Here is a 9,896-nt window from a genome sequence, read left to right on the forward strand (position 1 = left end):
GGGCACACAGTGTTAGCGAAACGAAGCTCGGTGGGGTGACACCAGGGGCCTGCATGCGGAGCAATGTGCCTGTAGCCTTGGTCTCTCTCCTAAGAAGCTGGACACCCATTTCCCATGCATGCTGGAAAGCAGTTCTTTTCATTGAGGTAAAATGAAATTTAGCAAATGCAGGAGTGGGCTTGTATAGGCGTCGTCTCTGGGGTCTGCAAGCCATGCTTCTCCAGAGGCCCCACCGAACACTTCACAGTAAGATTCTGCACGCTCACAAAAGTGCCTTCTGGAACTTTAAAAGATGCAAATGTGTTTTGTTTCCTTTATTTGAAATCCCTGTGTGTTCCAGTGATTGCTAATGACAATAAAGATGCATTTGTTGCCGTGTGATGGAGCAGAGTTGGCTGGAGAGTATTGCCTCCGCTGGTCTAAAAATGGACTCTTTAAAAACTCCCTAAATAAATTCCCTGAGTGTTCCAAAAGCAGGGAACAGTGCCAAGGGGCAAGAGCCCAAGTACTGCCAAGAACTGAAATAGATGGGCTGCCAACGATGTATTAAGCACAAATAACAAAGAAATATGGTGTGTCTGGGTCTGGCCTGTCAGTTTTCAGTCTGTCCCCCAATTTCTGTCAAACTCTAATGTCAGGGAAGGAGAAAAAGCCATAGAGCGGCCTGAAAGCTCCACCGAGCAGCACACATTTCGGGAGACAAAGGGAAGGTTAAGAAGCTTTGACAGAGAATAGCGGAGGGGAAGAATTCCAGTTTAAAGAAAGGAATGGCAGAGCAAGCGGAAGGAGCATTATTGGGGAGCTACGGGAGCAGCTCCACAGGCACATTCGTGATTGTTCGCATTTCCACACCGCTCAGCAGAGGCAGGTCGTATCCACCTTCGAAGCTAGAGAGGGTGGTGTTCAAAGAAACTGTTTTTGAGCACGGAACTGGTGTGTCCAGGAAGGTGGCTCGCTGAGCAGTGAGGAGGTGGTCTTGGCCTCTACCGGCTGCTGCCTCACACTCTAGGAGCCCGTGCCTGGGTCTTCCAGACCCTTGGCGTGTGCTCGCAGTGCAGGGACCTTAGCCAGTTCACATTTTCCTCAGCTTTCTCGTGCAGCTTCAGATTTCCCGAAGCAGCACTCACACAGGAGGATAATGATAGTCTTCTTGTTCTGAAAAGCAGCTGGAAGACAGAGGGAGAAAATAGCCTTATTTTAAACAGTGGTCTAACGACTTAATACTGTGACCTGTGCTTTCTCTTTCTCCCTTGAGTACTGACCATAGTGCTAAAAGCTTCCATGGAGATGGACAGAAATGGGACCAGTGTGACCCAGTTGCTGTGGGGTTCTGGGTACAGAGCAGGTGCACGACATGATAATATTCCTAGTGCTTAGGTCCCTATTTCTGGGTCCAGATTCTATCCAATATTGCCACCATTTCATCAAGGCTGGTGCAAAAGACCACACAGTGAGAAACATTCCTCAAAGCTTAAGTTGAAGTGAGTTAAACTCAACATCCTTCATTTTTGTGTATGATTGATACCTTCTTTAGATTACTTTTAGATTCAAAGTTCTTCAAAGAATGTTTTACACCCGGTTTTCTGTGTCTTCCTGCCTTTGTTCCTTTTCCTGTGGCTATGTTGAAATAACTACCCTGTCCAAGGCAACATAGGGGAAGAGTGGGTTGTCCTGGCTCCCAAGCCAACCGTGGTAGAGCAGTCCTGTGGCGGGAGCTCTGGGCACAGCTGTTCATGTCACATCTGCAGTCAGGAAGCAGAGAGAGATGAATGTGTGTTGCCTCTCAGCTCAGCTCTCGATGCCAGCATCCTAGCCAGACGGCAGGGTTTTCCACACTGGGCAGGTCTCCCACGGAGATGAGCATGATCAAGGTCATTCCTTTAATGGTGATGTGATCAAGATACATTGTATCAGTGTGGAATGGTCCAAGAGCAAATAAAAGATGTTCTGAAAACAAAGTACAAAGCAAAAATCATCCCCTGCAGCCTGACCAGAGGCCCTAGATTTCCTAGATGATTCTAGATTCTATTAAATTGAAAATGAACACTAGTTGTCCCACTGCCCAGCTCAGGTTCTTAGATACTGTATCAGAACACAACAAGCAGGAGGGACACGGGGATTCATTAGGGACATTTGAAGTAAGCTTACAGGGTTGAAAACAGAAGGGGGATTTGTGGAAATTAGGTGAGCTATCAGAGGCACAGGTTAAGAACAACTGTAGTTTCCTTACCTTCAGGTCTGCTCCTCCTCAGTCTCCTGTGTCTGGGACCCTGGATCCTGACTCCCCAGAATCCCGACTTCTCAAGCAGAGGACCTCACAATATCTCTAGCTCTGTGCTGAGAGTCCCTACACTCCATAGACCCCAGCAGGCAACTGCTCTCTTTATTGTTCTGATGGTAAATATTGTCAGCTAGACTGTCTCCTGAAACACCTCTGAGGCAGCCTGTGGGCAGGTCTGTGAGCGTATTCCCAGGAGGGGATTACTGAGGGGAGAAGTCTCTTACCCAGAGGAAGCAGCACCAGCCAGTGGAGGCCCAGATGCATAGAAGCCAAGGAAAAGCAGGGCTCTGCCTGCCTGCCTTTGCTTCTTGCTTGTGAGTGTGGCTATTCCATTCTTACTGCTGCTGCTTCGTCATCCTCCATTGTCTTTAGAACCCAGATTCTCAGTCCTACCAACAGGTGTCTAGCAATCTTGAGAATCAGGACTGGGAACGCTGAGGCATTCGGGCCAATGGACTGAGAAGCCACCCACATGAGGATGACTGTGGCTGCACCACCCAGCCAGAATCATGGATGCTGATCCCTCCCACATTCTCTGTTTCTTCTGTGAGTTCTGTCCCTCTAGAGAACAGTTGACCTCACTGCACCCTTAGGTTTCTCTGTGCATTTCCAAGTCCTGTCAGTTACATACTGACTAGGCGAGTGACCTTTTCATTTAACCCTCTGAATTCTCTCATTATTCTTCATTAACTCTCAGACAGCTCTCCACTGTGACATTAATGCTGCTTTTTGTAACTACCAAGCTCTAGCCAGTCTGTAGTATGATGCTATACTTTGATTTTTAACATTTTCAACAGCTTCCTGCATGCATGCTCTGGTCAAACCCATCTCCACCCTTTCTTTCCCTCTTCTTACCCACACCAGCTCTACCCATCTACTTCCATCAAATCTCTGTCTCACTTTCATGTCGTTTTGTTTTGCTTTTGTATTTGTTTGTGAACTGCTGCTTTTAATTAGGGCCACACATGTGGGCATGGGCGTGATGCTATCCACTTTAGAATGCAACTCACCAATGGCTACAACGCTGAAGACAATCAGTGACTTGCCTCCTGAATTGCCGTTAGCTCCTTTTGGTGTGGTAGGGCCTTAGGAGCCCCTCCTCCACCTATGACTGAATGTTCATAAGCTGAGTCTTATGCTAGACCTAGGCGTGAGAGACCCATCTACTTTGCTTCACAAGTGCCATGGCAATGACTTGCCCAAAGCATTGTTTCGTGGCTCTTGCCTCTATTGTCCAGTGCTTACATGTTTTAATGACTTTTCCTGAATATGGAAGGAAAGGTTAAGGAGGAGCATTTAAGGCTGCGCATCCCACAGTTACTTGTTCCTAGAACTTCGACCAACTATTCATCTTGGCATTGACTGCCGTTCTCAGCAAAGGGAAGCTTCTCTGATCGAGGCTGAGGGTCATGCTAACCTACTGGGAGGAAGTATTTGGGTGGCAGAGTGGCAACATTTCCACTTACAAAACAACGCTAGCAGGTTCAGCTCTAGTTTTGGCCTCCCCAACCATGGACTTTTGGCCATGTCTACAATAATGAGCAACAAGTTTCCCCTAGGGTGTAAGATTCCGATGCAATCAGAAAACAGGATTTTACCCCATCATATCTGTGCTACTATAGCAAATATTTCTTTCCTGGAAGCTACTGCTATAGAATTCAAGACCCAATTGTGTGAAAGGCAAGAGGAGACTTCTCTTCGATGTAGCAACTTCGAGTGCCGTGATGTCTCCTAGCAGAAAATCTTCCAGTTCATCTCTAGCCCTGCAGAAGGTGGTGGTGCAGTTAGCATTAGGGCATTATCATCCAGTTCTCATTGGCAACCAAGGGTAGTTTCATAGCCTGTAAGATTAGAGGTCTCTGGGATCTTCCTGGCTGATAGTTGTTAGGGAAGTGTCAGACACCCATAAGAAAGACTTTGATTTATAACCCATGACTTCTGAGGTAGTCATTACCTGCCTATCTTTGATGTCTGTTCAAGAGACAATTCTATGATCATGGAATTGAGTCATGTTCAGACTCAGGAATCCTCCATCTGACTCTGTCCCCATCAGCCATTTCCTATTGGAACTTCTTCTTCAGTTCAAGAACCAGCAAGCTTGCACCTCCTCAGGCCTCTTGCCCTAGAATAGCCTCATCATAAAAACAGGGGCTGATGGGTGAGTATATCAGCTTTTCTGTGTTTCAGAGACCAGCACAGCCAGGCTCACCCTCAGCTAGCGAGCTCTTCATCTCCTTTGCTAGTCACCCTCCTGCTCCAGAGTCTTTTAGGTTCCATGTCTTCACTTCATTCTTAGGATTTTGTTCCCAAACCCATGGCCTCTCAGGTATCCTCTGTGTCTTCCCTCGGGCTGGTCTGGGGTCGGGACCTCTGCTATGTGTCTCAGGCTTACTCTTCACGGGCTCTTGTTTGCTATGGTGCAGCAGCTTGTTTTATGTCTTCTTAGATTGGGTTTTACAGTTCCATCCTGTCTTCTCCTCTGCCCATTCCTGTTCTTCCCCTCCTCCGTGCACGAGAGTCATCTGCCCCTCTCCTCCTCTTCACATCTGTTCCCTGCTGATGCCGTGGCCCCTGGGATTGGTACCAAGCAGGGTGTGACAGATGGGGGACTGTGTCTGCACTGGGCGGGAATGCAAACTGTCACCAAATAGACACTTGCAAACTCATTTCCGTGTCAACTCTGTACATAACAGTGATTTATCTATTTGTTTTGTTGCTGAGGGCATGGCGGGGATGACAGGCGTGACATGATCGAGGGGACATGTCTAAGCATTTCTTACATTTTAAAATACTATGTCCTAGTTATATTAGAAAAAAATGGTAGGAGATACATAATGCTGTGATGGGATTCAGTATTAAATATAGACACAAAACACTACAATGGTGCAAATTTGACAGCATGGTAGCTGTGATAGGCATAAGTAAAATATACAGTGCCAGATTTTTTTTAATTATTTAAAAAGATATCCTAGGAATGTTTAGATAAGTGACCTCCAAAACAGGCAAGAGAGATCCAAATGCTACATTTTGTTTTCCTTGAAGTGCATAAAAATGGTTTCAGAATATCACTTACTTGAGAATATCAGTCAAATCTAGGAGAGAGTGTTGATGGGCTTCATGGGACAGGTTGTTCACAACTTAGTTACTGGAATTTGAGAAGCATTTTCTCCAAAAGAAACAGACAACCTAAAGACACAGGACATTCCCATCCACAGAGCTGAGGAGCAATCTCTCTTCTGAAAATGGTAAAATGACAATAGCATGACTGGGGGAGATGCTGTCACCATTGTGGGCACGGCAGCACAGGGAATAGGTGACATGTTAGATAGACCAAGCCCAGGAGGGATCCTTCTGAAGGTCTCTCGGGAAAACACAAATGGTAAAAGGGATGAGGGCCACATGGAGACACAGGATCTGTGCAGAGATGGTCACAGAGACCGTGTGCATGATCCTGAAATTAGTTTAGGAGCTGGGACTCTACAGGCATTGGTGAAGAGCAAGCAGACAGGAGAACATGTTCATGGCACACATACTTGCAAACTTTTGCAAGCTCTCTCCTGTGACTTTTATCACTTGGAAAATTAGAAGGGCTCATTAAGTATCCTCTGACAACTCAGTCAAAATCTTGCTTATCCTCAGCATGTAACTTCTTGATGGATTAGGAACTACATGCAGAGTGCTCGCCTGACATGACACAGGGACAGAGGGCAGTTGGAAAGAATCTTCTAGTGATATCTGAAAAATCCTTGGTCAGAATTTGTTCTTATAAAAGCAGTTTACATTGTGAAAACATTTGGGGAGAATGATGAGGTCATCTTCAAAGAGGGGACTCACAGACAATATGTTGGATATTTTGCTCAAGATAAAAATGTGAATTTTTCTACCCAAAATACCACAAACTTCTTTCCATGTGTGTAAAATACCACAGACTTCTCATGTATGTAAATACCACAGACTTCCCATGGATGTAAAATACCACAGGCTTCCCATGGATGTGATACATCACAGAATTCCCGTGTATGTAAATACCATAGACTTCCCATGTATGTGAAATATCACATACTTCCCATGTGTATGATATACCACAGACTTCCTATGTATGTAAATACCACAGATTTCCCATGTGTGTGAATCCATCTGGCCAGCACTGTTAGGTGCCTCCCATCTCACTGAAAAACCCCAAATATTTAGTTTATACACGTGACCCCTTTTAAAAGTTTAATTTTTATTGTTGCTTGTTGATTAAAAGGCAGATGTAGTGAGGAGGGGAGCGAGCAGGCTTTCTCTTGTCCTGTCCGGGTCACACACGGCTGTCTGGCTAGCTTATGCCCCGAAATAACAACACACAAACTGTATTCATTTAAACACTGCCTGACCCATTAGTTTCAGCCTCTTATTGGCTAATTCTCACATCTTGCTTAACCCATTTCTAATAATCTGTGTAGCACCACAAAGTGGTGGCTTACCTGGAAGATTCTAACCTGCGTCCATCTTGGGCCGGAGCTTCATCACATCTGCCTCACTGCCTTCTACCCAGCATCCTGTTCTGTTTACTCCACCTACCTAATTTTCTGTCCTATCAAAGGGCCAAGACAGTTTCTTTATTAACCAATGAAAGTAATACATAGAAAGATGACCCTCCTCCATCAGGCAGAGTCTTGCTATTAGCTCAAGCTGTCTTTAAAGTTGGCCTTCTTCTCTAAGCACTGGGGTCAGAGTAGTGGGCTGGCTATCCAGTTCCATTTTGACTTGAATTTGTCACTATCTGAAGCTTCCTAGAATCATTAAGGGAGGATAAATGTCTTTAACTTACATGTGTAGTGTGTTCTGTGCATTGACTATTTATGGAATAAGTGGATATAGTAATTCTTATCAAATTATGGATATAATGTTTTGTTTTAGTTTCTTTATCTATCATCTATCTATCTATCTATCTATCTATCTATCTATCTATCTATCTATCTATCTATCTATCTATCCATCTATCTCATTCTCTGCCCATATAAATACTGGCAAATATTTGAAAGGATGACCTTGGAAGTACAATACACCAAAAGAAACAGTTTGGGATGAAGCAGTAGAAGTAAAATCATCTAAATTTAATATAGCAGTTAAATACAAATATAATCATATTAAATGAGGAGTATTAATATGTTTGTCATAGTCCTGTCATATATGTGCATGCAGTAGAAACATAAAGCACCAGTTCTGTTAAATTATTCTCAGTTTAGATATTAGGTAAGTAAATAATGCCTCCAAGCAGTTCATGCTGGATGATGGCCTGGTCCTCCTGGACCTGGATCTGGACCTTGAGTGGTTGCTAGCAGATGAAGAATCAAGAATACATTTAGGCAATTACTAGGTTTTAAGTCTTATTTAATTTTTAATTGCTTGTGTATGTGTGTGTGTGTGCACAAGAATGCACATGTATGTACAGATACTTTTGGTGCCTAGAAGAAGACACTTGATTCTTGGGAAGTGGGCTGGAGTTATAGGCAGTTGAGAGACACTCAAATGAACTCTGGCCCTCTACATGAGCAGTAAATGCTCTCAATCTCTGAGCTTCTCTCCACTTTCCCATTAGTGTTTTTTGCCCCCCACGTGTGTGTGTGTGTGTGTGTGTGTCTTTCTCTGTCTCTGACTCTCTCTCTCTCTATCTCTCTCTCTCTCTCTCTCTCTCTCTCTCTCTCTCTCTCTCTCACACACACACACACACACACACACACACTTTACAAAATCGCTTAGGTTTTAGTCCAATAGACTGAGGCCTAGATAAACAGATGAAATCTAATCCACACTCTGTGATTTTAGTATAGATGTCTTTTAATGACACATTTCCATGTTGACTTATCATTGTGAGAAAAATACAGAAGACTCTCATATTTCCCATATTTGTGGAAAATATTTGAAAGTGAATGCAGACTCCATTACACCCTTCTTTGCCTTTACTGGAGGTGAGGGCCGAGGGATGTCTCCCTTCAGGCTATGAGGGCTGTGAGAAACATTAAGTGGAGAGGATTGCGTGTTCCCTTGCTACTCGCCATGGGGAACTGAAACACTACACACATGGGTCTGTTTTTATACCTTCTCCCAATCCTGGATACAGAAATAGGGCTCTTCCTTGTGGCTTAGCATTTGGAACAGGAGCACAGCCCTGATTTCCCCTTTGACTCAGAGTTAGCAGGCCTCAGAAAAATAATGCAAAATAATTAAATAAACTGAATTCTAAAATGGCTTAAGTATTTGCAGTGGCTGGATTACATGCCAATAGTTGATAAAACACTGATTCTTGAACTTTTAGTGTTCAGAAAAATAATTTAACATTAGAAAAATTGTGATAATTGCCTATCAATAATGCTGAAACTACTTTTGGAAAAGGCCACGGCATTTCCTCAAGTCAAAAGAGAGATATTATTATGAACTCTCAATAATATGGCTACCAGAACAAGACTAGAATAATGACATCATCAACTGTTATGAACCTGATCAGGGGAAATTCCACAAGGATATACACTTAGAAGAAACATGGAAGGAGGTTAATAGTCAATGAGAGAGGAGAATCACTGTTCTTCTGGGGTGAGCTCCAATCTACATTGTCCAATACCGAATGGTCAGCCTTGAACACATGTGTAGTCAGGGAACGCTAAACAGACTTAGTAGGTTGTGTGTGTGTGTGTGTGTGTGTGTGTGTGTGTGAGTGTGTAGCAAAAATGAAGATGTAATGAATTTGGAAGGGAGTGTAAAAAGTTGCAAAAAGTATGAGGAGTAGGATTATTATCAAATGTCTTAGGGGAAAAGTGTGGACTCTAGGAATCCTAGTATTCTGGAATTGGCTGCTCATCCTGACTAATAGGTCAGTAATGATGAAAGGCAAAACAGGGGGTGAGTACTGAATAACGGAAAGAAGAGCCAACCAAGGGCACAGATTCCCACGTCTGTCTTCCAGGTTCTAACCTGAGCATTGAGTTCAAACGAAGGAGGGACAGATGCAGAAGAACAGGAGCTCTGTGGAGCTGCGCAATTCTGAAAATGGAAGGGTTAGTTGGATACCTGACTCAGCTCTGCTTCTCCAAAGGGTACAAAAGTCATTGCTCAGGGGCAGGCTGGTTCTCAGGAGATAGTGACCCATGCTCCAGCAGCTGCACTGGGGGTTTTATGTCAATTTGACACAAGCTAGAGTCATCGGAGAGGAAGGAGCTTGAGTTGAGGAATTGCCTCCATAAGATCCAGCATAAACAAGTCTGCAGGGCATTTTCTTAATTAGTGATTGGTGGAGGAGAGCCCGGAAAACTGTGGGTGAGGATAGACCTGGGCTGGTGCTCCTGGGTTACACGGGAAAGCATGAGCTAACCATGAGGAGCAAGCCAGTAAGCAGCACCTCTCCATGACCTCTGCATCAGCTCCTGCCTCCAGGATCCTGCCCTGCTTGAGATCCTGTCCTGACTGCTTTTGATGATGAAGTGGTATATCGAACTGATGAAGGCATAAATCACAAACAATCCCACACTAGTTTGGAATTATGATTGATAGGATGGTATTTATTTAAAAGGGAAAAAAACTTACAGATCACTGTCCCAGACAACAGCCCTCTGTGCAATCAGGAAGGAGTCTAGTC

This window comes from Microtus ochrogaster, linkage group LG9 (assembly GCF_000317375.1).
Source record: "Microtus ochrogaster isolate Prairie Vole_2 linkage group LG9, MicOch1.0, whole genome shotgun sequence".
NCBI lineage: Eukaryota > Metazoa > Chordata > Mammalia > Rodentia > Cricetidae > Microtus > Microtus ochrogaster.